Source organism: Lutra lutra, chromosome 14 (genome assembly GCF_902655055.1).
Source record: "Lutra lutra chromosome 14, mLutLut1.2, whole genome shotgun sequence".
NCBI classification, from domain to species: domain Eukaryota; kingdom Metazoa; phylum Chordata; class Mammalia; order Carnivora; family Mustelidae; genus Lutra; species Lutra lutra.
In genome coordinates this window covers 65,110,806-65,123,918 of record NC_062291.1, presented here as the reverse complement: position 1 = coordinate 65,123,918, position 13,113 = coordinate 65,110,806, and positions in this window count along the sequence as shown.

Here is a 13,113-nt window from a genome sequence, read left to right as displayed (position 1 = left end):
AAAGGTTTATCAGACAAAAAAGTCAAGGTACATAAAATTCAAACTCAGGGATAGGTCGCACTGATTTTTAGATTCTCTATATATTTGAGCTTCCTGATTCTTCTGTTTCTGAGCCAATGAAAACCATGTAGATAGCAGTAGGAGAGCTAGGCATAAATGCATTGGCCACCAACCACTCCTTGGTGCCCTGAGTATGTCTCCAACACATGGGTCAGGAAAAAATGCCTTCTTTTGAGATATCTTCCAGTACCTCTGATCTCAGATGATAACAACAAAACACTATGAAATTTTTATTCTCAGGGGCTTACAACTATTCCTGGCCCTCTTAGATAAAATAATCCAAAGACCCAAGATTTCTGCTTGCCTCAGAGCTCTTCCATTATCTCTGAAGACTTTCCTTGTAAGCACAAGAATTATGGTATCATGTCAGGAATTATTTTCCCAAATTGGTTCAGAATAAGGCTACGCAACTGCCCTGGGCTCTATGTTTTGCTAGTATTGATGATGTTCCAGGAAAGCTTTTCTCTAGAATAGACTTTAAGCCACCTTTATACTCCTTGTATTTATTGCCCAATTTGGAGCTTCAATATTTCCAGACTAAAAGATATTCTCACCCAGAGGTATCAACTGAAGAGAAGATAGTGTCATAAAATTCTTTATAAATGTGTAGCTGATTCTGCAATGCATACTTGGTCTTATCATTTTTGAAAAAAATCTTTCATCCTAACCTAGATGTATTGAAAAATAACTATTTTCAAAAAAATAGGTAGAAGAGTAGCATTGCTTTACATTTTTGCCAATTTCTTTTGTGCCCTGCTTAATAGAAGACAGCTGGATTCTCATAATATCTGTTTCTGTGTTCAATCTATTGTGACTTATGTTATTTTGGCTAAAGTATATGAAGAAATTATAGCTTCACACAGACAAGTAACTGAGGATGAGAAGACGTTATAGATCCTCCAAAAGATTTCAGAGACCCCAGGATCCTCAGAGCACACTTAAGAGATGCTAATCTAACTGGCAGTGGGCAGCAAGTCCTTACTAAGTTCAGAGATGAATTCAATAAATTCTGACTGGGGAGGGAAATGAGTCAGAGAGAGAGACTTAATTCAGTTAATGTAAAAGCACTTCCCTCTTTATAGTGCTGTTTATTATCTGGGAGGAAAATGATGCCGGCATCTTGCCCCTTTATCTAACCATTTGGTAGTTTTTCTATTAAAGATGCCGGTGAACACACATCATTTATTGGACAACAATACTATATAGGGCACAGTTTCCATGGTATCCTTTATAACACACTTTATTTAGAGTAGGACAAGTCTGCTCTTTATTTAAATTCATTTGGTCATATTTTTAAAATATATGTGAAACATTTTATCTGTTCCAACAGGTTGGTAAATTTCTGTGTGTGAAACTTTAATTTTTTAAAATTTATTCTTGCTGTGCAGAAGCTTTTGATTTTGATGAAGTCCCAAAAGTTCATTTTCGCTTTTGTTTCCTTTGCCTTTGGCGACATATCTTGAAAGAAGTTGCTGTGGCTGATATCGAAGAGGTTACTGCCTATGTTCTCCTATAGGATTCTGATGGATTCCTGTCTCATGTTGAGGTCTTTTATCCATTTTGAGTTTATCTTTGTGTACGGTGTAAGAGAATGGTCGAGTTTCAATCTTCTACATATAGCTGTCCAGTTTTCCCAGCACCATTTATTGAAGAGACTGTCTCTTTTCCACTGTATTTTTTTTCCTATTTTGTCAAAGATTATTTGACCATAGAGTTGAGGCTCCATATCTGGGCTTTCTTCTCTGTTCCACTGGTCTATGTGTCTGTTTTTATGCCAGTACCATGCTGTCTTGGTGATCACAGCTTTGTAGTAAAGCTTGAAATCCGGTAACGTGATGCCCCCAGTTTTATTTTTGTTTTTCAACATTTCCTTAGCGATTCGGGGTCTCTTCTGATTCCATAAAAATTTTAGGATTATTTGCTCCAGCTCTCTGAAAAATACCAGTGGAATTTTGATCGGAATGGCATTAAAAGTATAGATTGCTCTAGGCAGTATAGACATTTTAACAATGTTTATTCTTCCGATCCAAGAGCATGGAATGGTCTTCCATCTTTTTGTGTCTTCTTCAATTTCTTTCATGAGTGTTCTGTAGTTCCTCGAGTACAGATCCTTTACCTCTTTGGTTAGGTTTATTCCCAGGTATCTTATGGTTCTTGGTGCTATAGTAAATGGAATTGATTCTCTAATTTCCCTTTCTATATTTTCATTGTTAGTGTATAAGATAGCCACTGATTTCTGTGCATTGACTTTGTATCCTGCCACGTTGCTGAATTGTTGTACGAGTTCTAGTAGTTTGGGGGTGGAGTCTTATGGGTTTTCCATATAAAGAATCATGTCATCTGTGAAGAGAGAGAGTTTGACTTCTTCATTGCCAATTTGGATACCTTTTATTTCTCGTTGTCTGATTGCTGTTGCTAGGACTTCTAATACTATGTTGAACAAGAGTGGTGAGAGTGGGCATCCTTGTCGTGTTCCTGATCTCAACAGGAAGGCTGCAAGCTTTTTCCCATTGAGGATGATATTTGTTGTGGGTCTTTCATAGATAGATTTTATGAAGTTCAGGAATGTTCCCTCTATCCCTATACTTTGAAGCGTTTTAATCAGGAACAGATGCTAGATTTTGTCAAATGCTTTTTCTGCATCAATTGAGAGGACCATGTGGTTCTTCTCTCTTCTCTTATTAATTTGTTCTATTACATTGATTGATTTGCGAATGTTGAACCATCCTTGTAGCCCAGGGATGAATCCCACCTGGTCATGGTGGATAATCTTTTTAATGTGCTGTTGGTTTCTGTTTGCTAGGATCTTGTTGAGAATCTTAGCATCCATATTCATCAGTGATATTGGTCTGAAATTCTCCTTTTTGGTAGGGTCTTTGCCTGGTTTTGGGATCAGGGTAATGCTGGCTTCACAGAAAGAGTCTGGAAGTTTTCCTTCTGCTTCAGTTTTTTGAAACAGCTTCAGGAGAATAGGGGTTATTTCTTCTTTGAAAGTTTGGTAGAATTCCCCAGGGAATCCATCAGGTCCTGGGCTCTTGTTTTTTGGGAGGTTTTTGATCACTGCTTCAATCCAGACAAAAGGTTGATATCCAGGATCTATAAAGAACTCCTCAAACTCAACACACACAAAACAGACAATCATATAAAAAAATGGGCAGAAGATATGAACAGACACTTCTCCAATGAAGACATACAAATGGCTATCAGACACATGAAAAAATCTTCATCATCATTAGCCGTCAGGGAGATTCAAATTAAAACCACATTGAGGGGCGCCTGGGTGGCTCAGTGGGTTAAGCCGCTGCCTTCGGCTCAGGTCATGATCTCAGGGTCCTGGGATCGAGTCCCACATCGGGCTCTCTGCTCAGCAAGAAGCCTGCTTCCCTCTCTCTCTCTCTGCCTGCCTCTCCATCTACTTGTGATCTCTCTCTGCCAAATAAATAAATAAAATCTTAAAAAAAAAAACAAAACATTGAGATACCACCTTACACCACTTAGAATGGCCAAAATTAGCAAGATAGGAAACAACATCTGTTGGAGGGGATGTGGAGAAAGGGGAACCCTCTTACACTGTTGGTGGGAATGCAAGTTGGTGCAGCCACTTGGGAAAACAGTGTGGAGATTCCTCAAGAAATTAAAAATAGAGCTTCCTTATGACCCTGCAATTGCACTACTGGGTATTTACCCCAAAGATACAGATGTAGTGAAAAGAAGGGCCATCTGTACCCCAATGTTTATAGCAGCAATGGCCACGGTCGCCATACTGTGGAAAGAACCAAGATGCCCTTCAATGGACAAATGGATAAGGAAGATGTGGTCCATATACACTATGGAGTATTATGCCTCCATCAGAAAGGATGAATACCCAACTTTTGTAGCAACATGGACGGGACTGGAAGAGATTATGCTGAGTGAAATAAGTCAAGCAGAGAGAGTCAATTATCATATGGTTTCACTTATTTGTGGAGCATAACAAATAGCATGGAGGACAAGGGGAAATGGAGAGGAGAAGGGAGTTGAGGGAAATTGGAAGGGGAGGTGAACCATGAGAGACTATGGACTCTGAAAAACAATCTGAGGGTTTTGAAGGGGCGGGGGGTGGGAGGTTGGGGGAACCAGGTGGTGGGTATTGGAGAGGGCACGGATTGCATGGAGCAAAGGGTGTGGTGCAAAAACAATGATTACTGTTACACTGAAAAGAAATAAAAAATTTTTAAAATTTTTTTCTTGCATTTTTTCATTAAGATATAATTGACAGAACATTTTGTGAGTTTAGGGTATACAACATGCTGATTTGCTACATTTATATTTTCCAATATGATTACCACCATGGTGTCAAGCTAACACATCTATAATGTCATGTACTTACCATTGCTTTTTTGCGGTGAGAAGAATTAACATCTAGTCTTTGAATAACTTTGAAGTTTCTAATACAGTATTATTGACTTTAATCACTTTGCTGTGTATCATAGCTGCAAAAGTTATTTATCTACGAGTTGTAAATTTATATTCTTAAACATCTCCCATATTCTTCCATTTCCCAGCCTTTTGTAACCACCATTCTACTCTCTGCTTCAAGGAGTTCAGCTTTCCTAATTCCACATAAGTGATATTACACACTATTTATTTCTCTGCTTGCCTTGTATTACCTAGCATAATGTCCTCAAGTTCCATTCATGTTGTCACAAATGGCAAAATTTCCTTTTTCCTAATGACTGATAAAATTTCATTATATTTATTTGTGTACACACACACACACATATACACACACACCATATTTTTATCCATTTATTTGTTGATAGGCTCTCAGGTTGTTACCATATATCTTGATTATTATGAATAATGTTGCAATAAGAATGGGAATGCAGGTCTCATTTTGATATCCTGTTTTCACTTCCTTTGGGTACACACCCAGAAGTGGGATTGCTGGATCTCACTGTAGTTGAATTTTTAATTTGATGCAGATGGTCCATACTGTTTTCCATAGTGGCTAAACCAATCTGTATCCCCACAAACTGTGCATAAAATTTCGCTTTCCTCCACATCACCACCAATACTTAGCTCTTGCCTTCTTGAAGGTAGCCAATCTAACAGGTGTGAAGTGATATCTCATTGTGGATTTTTTGTTTCTTTATTTTCATCAGCATTTTACTGATGATTGGTGGTATTTAGCACTTTTCCATGTATCTGTTAGTCATTTATATGCCTTCTTTTGGAAAATGACTATTCAGTTCCCCTGCTCCTTCTTTAAATGATTTTTTTGTTATGAATTGTATGAGTTATTTATATATTTGAGATATTAAATCCCTCATTGGATATATGGTTTGCAAATGTTTTCTTCCAATCTGTAGGTTGCCTTTTTATTTTACTGATTGTTTCTTTTGCTGTTCAGAGAGTTTTTGGTTTGATATAGTCTCACTTGTTGATCTTTGCTCTTGTTACTTGAGCTTTTGGTGTCATATCCAAAAAAATCATTGCCAAGATCAATATCACGGAGCTTCTTCTCTGTGTTTTCTTCTAGAAATTTTATGGTATCAGGTCTTATGTCCAAGAATTTAATACATTTTGAGTTAATTTCTGTAAGTGTTGTGAGCTAGGGATCCAATTTGATTTTTCTGCATGGGGTTATCCCAGTTTTCCCAACACCTTTTGTTAAAAGTTTAGTAATTTTTATTGTTATTTTATTTTTTTTAAGATTTATTTATTTATTTGACAGAGAGAGAGAGAGAGAGAGAGCACAAGTAGGCAGAGAGGCAGGCAGAGAGAGGGGAGGAAGCAGGCTCCCCGCTGAGCAGAGAGCTTGATGCGGGGCTCGATCCCAGGAGCCTGAGATCATGACCTGAGCTGAAGGCAGAGGTCCAACCCACTGAGTCAACCAGGCGCCCCTAGTAATTTTTAATTACTTGTTGAGATAGGATAAGGATGAGCTGTACTTTTTTTGTCTACCCTCTGTTTCTACACCAAATAAGAAGTTAGCATGGTAGAAATAAACATAGTATTCAATAAGTATTTGTCAAATTGGAAGATTAAAGTGTTGTTTTTTTATTATTTTATTTTTTTAAAATGTTGGTTTGAGGATGAATCTTTCTACCCAAACATTCTTTCATGCCTAGTTTAAGCTTAAACCTCTCTCTGGAGTTTCCTTGTTCTCTTTGATTGAGTCTAAATAATGTGGTGTCCACTCCTGCAGCAGGCGTGAAGAGTTCAGTTTCTGGTTCTTCTCTTTCTACTCTGAAGTGTTATGAGGTTTATTCTCTTTATATAGCCAGCAGCTTCAGGTTTGCTGACATAAAATGAATATAATAGTAACTCCCTAAGGACATTAGGAACTAGAAATTTAGTATTTTGAAAATATTCAAATGAGTTTTAAAAAGAGAATATGCAGAAAATATTAATAATAAAATTGAAAAAAAAAAGATGAAACATTTCTAAGTAGCCCATCTTTGAGCAAGATAGTTCAAGTCCACTTCATCTAAAAATATATTTACCCCTTATTTTCAGAGCACTTAGTGGCAGTATTACTTTCTTCATATAAAAGTAAAAATATTAAAGCAATTCCACTACATTTGAGGAGAGTAAAGGACACTCATCAGTGCTAATGACTTGACTACAGGAAAAGCAAAATCATTTAGGGTATGGTGCTCCAAAATACAGCAGAAGACTTTTATTTTTGGTAAATGCACAAAGAGTGTTAGTCTAAGATAAGACATATTTTCTAGCTTTTTTAACTTGATTATTTGTTAAAACTCCATTTATTGTCTAAATTCACTGTTTCACTTAAAATCCTTGAATCTATCTTTTCTGTCTCTTGTTAATTGAATATTTGGACTATTAGAATAATGATATTCTCATTTTTGGATTTCCCACCCACTATTATGGATGAATATTATAACCCATTCAGCTTATTCAACCACAACAGATCCTTTGAATGCATTTATTTGCCTCCAGTAATAATATTCAACTACTTCTACAGTATCACTGATCTGGAAGGCAGAGGAATTGGATTTGGATAGATAAAATCTGGTTAAAAATATATAAAGAAATATCTCTTCACCCACAATGGTATAAAATACAGGTAAATACGAATTTTGTTAGGGATAGTGTTCCAAATTTTTTAGGAATCTTGACATAAAATATGGAATTAACCTAGCAAATCAGCCATCAACTATTTGCTGAGTTTCTACTCTAGGTATGCCATTATATTGAAAATCATAGAAATTATAATAAATCATAAGACCCTATCCTTGAGGGGCCATAATATAGTAGAGATGAAAAAAAAAAAACACAACACAAATATTTTAAAAGAGAACAAAACAATATAAAAACCAAGAGTCACAAAGCTACATTTTTTCTTTAAAGTACAAACTTAAAAATGTGATGTACTCCTTCCTATTCTTATCTCCATGATTAAAAATGAACAAGTGCAAGAGAAAATGCCTATTTCTGAGCTTTTAATTTTTTCTAAGGTTGTATTTCCTTGGACTTTTGTCTTCTCTAACTGTATAAAATTTAGATTCAATTATCACCTACATGCTAATAAATAAATATTTATTTTTACCTGTATTTTGGCCTTAATACAAGCCTCATCTCCTATCCATTTAAAAGTGTCAGCACCCAGTGGGGGAATATGGTGAATGAATTATCTAATAAATAAATGCATCAACTACCTTTCCTTCATAATTTGACCAAAAAGGAAGAACAAGTGATGATTCAGATAGAAATATGGTATTTTGAGAAAGTCCCATAGAAGATCAAGAAAGAAACAAAAGACAGGGACAGATCCATGTTCAACATTTGGCAAAAGCAGATTCAGGGAAAAGTTTAATATTATTCCATAGACAGATATATTAAAGGAAAGGGTTCTAGAGAATTAGTCAGAAGTATATACTGAGTGACTTCATGTGCCATTGTGCTAGGCATAGGGACAATTTCTAAAGAATGAGCGGTCCTAAAAATGAATTTCTGATGAAAGTTGGGGGAAATCAGAGGGGGAGATGAACCATGAGAAACTATGGACCCTGAGAAACAAACTAAGGGTTGTGGAGGCATGGGGGTGGGGGGTTGGATGAGCCTGGTGGTGGGTATTAAGGAGGGCATGTATTGCATGGAACAATGGGTGTGGTGCATAAACAATGAATCTTGGAACACTGGAAAAATAAAGTTTAAATTTTTTAAAAAAGCTGATCATGAGAAAGTTGATTTAGACACCTTCCAACTCTAAGATTATGTGACTTTCAAATCCTTCCTTGAATAAGAGGTCCCAATTAAATTGAGAAAACATTGTAGATCTCCAAAGAACTAGAAATTCCACAACCATCCTTCCTCAATAATTTGTGACATATACCAGAACAATGTCTCAAATAATATATTGATGTAATACATGATCAATATCATTAAATTTCATTGAAGATAAAGATTATCTTACTATGATTATTCACAATCAGTTCTTATCTGCATGAAACTTCTCTGGAACAAAATGTTAATGCTATCATCTTAAATCTTATGCTTTGAATAAAATAAGTATTTATTGTATAAAATTTGGAAAGTATAAAGATTGTAAACCATAAAAGGAAAAAATTATATAACACATATATATTGAAAGGTGATGTGTAATTACACTATCTCATTACAAACCTACTTGTGTATTTTATTCATAAAATAAATAAAAAGGTAATGTTGTAATATATGTCATATATCTTTGTATAACAGTAGGTTTTATGTATTAACAACTTTTTAGAAGTATAAACATTAATATTTTCCTACTCTATTAAGATTACTTACAAAATTATACCCTATAGATATAACTTACTGACTCAATATAAGATACGACTTATTCACTGGTTAATCTACTATTTTTTCCTTTTTTTTTTTTACTGTTATGTTAGTCACCATACAATGCGTCCTTAGTTTTTGATGTAGTGTTCCATGATTCATTGTTTGTGTATAACACCCAGTGCTTCATGCAATCTGTGCCCTCCTTAATACCCATCACCCAGCTAACCCATTCCCCTCACCCCTCCCTTCTAAAACCCTCAGGTTGTTTCTAGGAGTCCATAGTGTCTCATGGTTCATCTCCCACTCCAAATTCTCCCCCTTCATTTTTCCCTTATCTTGATGTCCTCCATGTTATTCCCTACTTCCACAAATAAATGAAACCTTATGACAGTTGACTTTCTTTGACTTATTTAATCTAGTATTGAACATTTAGGTTGTCTCATCAAGACATGTCTAATCAAGAATGATGCTTACATAAACATCTAAAAGCATTTGGACATATCTCTGCTGATTTTATGATTAAATTCTAGATGGAGTATTGCAGGGTTAAAGGGTATGAACACTTCTAAGGATTTTGTCATATCTTGGCAAATTGCTCTGGAAAAGAATAATTCTGTAGACCTTCTCACCCATTTTAGGATTGCTTCCTTCCTCATACCTTAAATAGGACTTTTTTTTTTTTTCAAATTTATGGGGAAATGTTATTTTAGAATTTGTATTTGTCTAATTGCCTATATGGCTGAGTAGATTTAAGTATTGGCTAATCTATGTAGGTTTTGGTCTGTGATTTATTTATGAATTATCTGTGATGTTCCATGCTCATTTTTAATCAGAGTATTTCTCTCTTTGTTTGTAAAGAGATACTGGAGGTTAAAGATATTAACCATTTGCCAATCATGCAGACAGTGGTTTTTCCCTTGTTGGCATTTGTTTTTCAGTTTTATTCATAGCAATTTTAGATATCCTAACTTGTCATCATTTTACAAAGTGTGATGAAGGTAGCAATATTTATTAATATTTATATGCGAGACATTTTACCAAACAGTTTACAATATGCTTTATCTCTTTTACTCTTTTTTAAAAAGATTTTATTTATTTATTTGTTAGAGAGAGAGAGGGAGAGAGAAGACAAGCAGGGGGAGCAGCACACCTAGGGAGAAGCAGGCTCCCTGCTGAGCACAGAGCCTGACCTGGAGCTGGATCCCAGGACCCCAGGATCATGACCTGCGCCAAATGCAGACACTTAACCAATTGAACCACTCAGGTGTCCCTATCTCTTTTACTCTTAAAAATTATATGAAATAAATATTAGTATGCAGAAACTAAGGTTTAGAAGGATTATACCATCTAAATATACAGTGAGTAAGAGGCAGATCTGGCTTTCTGAACAAGATATGTCTGAGGCTAGACTTCTTATCCTTGGACTCTAACTTCTACCACCTCCTCTTATATATTACTGAAAAGACTTTTCCCACCCAGAAATCAGATAAACACTGATCTATACTTTCTTTTGGTTCTTTTGTGGCTTTATGTTTATTTTCAACTTCCTAAAATCTGGAATATGTTGTGAGTTAGAGGTCTCCCTATGTGCATTTAAAATCTGATAATCAACTGTCTTATAAATATTTATTTGTTCCTCACTGATATGAAGTGATTTACTATTCTTCATTATCAGGGTAGTTGCTCTATTTCTATCAAGATCTGCAGCCTGGATATAGGTCTATGTTCTGGGAAAATAAAGTTTATTCAGAATGTGAACTAATAACCATAGTGACAGTGAAATATATTAATATAATAAAATCCAAATCCAAAAAGAAATCAGTTGGAAACAGTCTGTTCTTTCAAAGACTGGCACCAATAATGACGGGTTGACTCTATGGTTTTGGACTCTAGAAGGGTGAGTATAATCCCAGCAGTTATTAGGTGCCTGGCATGGCACTGTTCCTCATAGTTCTAAGTTCTAAAGAACATGACACCCAGTTTAACATATTGAAAGAGAAATACAGGGTTTGGGGGAGCATGTGTTAGAATTCCTCTGATCTAGGAGATAAAGTAAACTGAGAGAGATGAAGTTTTTCCATATTGAGTAAATTATCTCAAGGGATTCTCACATGCCTACAGAAATCACTCAACTCTAAGGCAAGATCAAGCTCAACTGCTATAACCAGAAGAGACTGAGGCAAGCCAGGCTTGTCAAAGGGAAGGCCAGAGTGTAAAGGAGGGGGCTATGAGCCAGCCTGACCCATGCCCTGATCCCTGCTAACAGCTCTTTTGCTGTTCCCTGATTTCCAGATCCTCCTTCAGGGACTGGTATCATAGATTGTGTTTATTCCCTTTTAACAAGCTATTGACTACTCAAAAAAAGAGGCAGATTTCAGAAGGAAAGCATGTTAATCAGAGAGGATGGTGCATGCATTTCACTGAACATTGTTTAGAGAGGTACCTCGTTGGATAACCATCTAAGTTGAAAGTGTTACTTTATTCAATGCCTAAACTACGGCAGGGATAAAACTGAAAGCTTATGGATAATAGACCAAACATGTTTAAGAGATTTAAATCATTGTCCTAATGAGGGAAGCAAGCATCTGTGAGGAGACAGACAGAAGAAGAGAGGGACAGATCCAGAGAAGGGCTATCCTGTTTACCTGTGTAGGGCAAGCAGAGAAGACAAAAAAGAAGCCACCAATGAGATAATGTCTGGGTAGCTAAGGGCTCAGTATGGAACTGGCCAAGCTGAGTCAGTAGAGCAGAAGGATGGCTTGGCTCCTGGTGAACATTCACCACTGCCTTGGCCAATTCCTCCTCATTCTTATATCTCACTTTACTCATCACATTCTGGAAAGCATGAGTTATGAATCATTCATTCCTTCCTTCAGTATTCTCTTATGGAAGCCTGACTGCCTACTTTTGGAAATGATGAGAAGACTATGGTATTTTAAGGGGGTAGCTCTGGAGCCCAGTGATCCTTAGTTCAAATCTCCACATTATCATGTACTAACTGCAGCTTTGGCCCAAATACAATGGCTGTGTCTCAGTTTCTTCACCTGTGCAGTGAGGTTAGTAGTACTGCAGGACTAGGTCATCATGAGGTCTAGATGAGTTAACATCATGAACACACATTAACACTTGGGAAAGTGTCTGATAATTAACCATTGCTCAATAAATGTTGGCCACTATTATGACCATTCTTTTTTTTTTTTTTTAAAGATTTTTCTTTATTTGACAGAGAGAGATCACAAGTAGACAGAGAGGCAGGCAGAGAGAGAGAGAGAGAGAGAAGCAGGCTCCCTGCTGAGCAGAGAGCCCAATGCGGGACTTGATCCCAGGACCCTGAGACCACGACCTGAGCCAAAGGCAGCGGCTTAACCCACTGAGCCACCCAGGCGCCCCTATTATGACCATTCTTAATGCTCATTTTCTTGTTTGTATTCCCCACGATATACCAAGCTCATGAAGGTCTGGCTCAGATGCTCATTACTGCAGGGCTTCTGAAACCTTAGCATGTATACAAACTCCCCGAGAATTTGTTAAACACAGGTTCCTTTTCAGTAGAACTTGAGTAGGATCTAACTTTCTGTATTTCTAATATTTCTAATAAGCTCTTAAGCAATGAGCTATCCATCTAGTTTGATTAACAACACAGTGAAAAAGAAAACCAGTTGGCAGCTAGGAATGCAGGTCCTGGATGATTTGGTCAGCACCACATCCCACTACACTTTTTTGCTTTGGTTGCCTGGAATAACTCTGAATCCATGTGAAGATAACAGGATTGCCCCTGTCACTTCCCCTCTTCATGCCTGAAATGGGTTCCAAGAATAGGTAAAGTTAGTGCCACTCGCAGAATAGAACCTTAAATCACTTTCTCTGGACCGTGAGTTTCCCAGACTCCAGTTCTAGCATCTACTTGGGCTATCAGGCTACCAGAGACCTTAGGGAAGACTGAGTTTACTCTACAAAGTGCAGCCAGCCTGGTCTTTCATTTTTTCTGGTCCAGCAAAAATAAGGAGATCTGAACAGTGGCTGAGAAGCTAGTTCTCTATCAGGGGAGTGGGGCACCTGCTGGCCATATATGTGGTCTTTAATGGGTCAAAGAGCATCACCAGGCCTAGAGTCCATGTTTCTACAGGCTCCCATTTGATGGCCTGGTAGACTTATATTGCTGTCTGCTTTATGGAACTAGGCAATACTGATTCTGCAATGATGATAATCAAATCAGGTCATACTGGACAAATTGCACAGTACCTTATATATATAGATACTTGCATTAATTGACTTAAA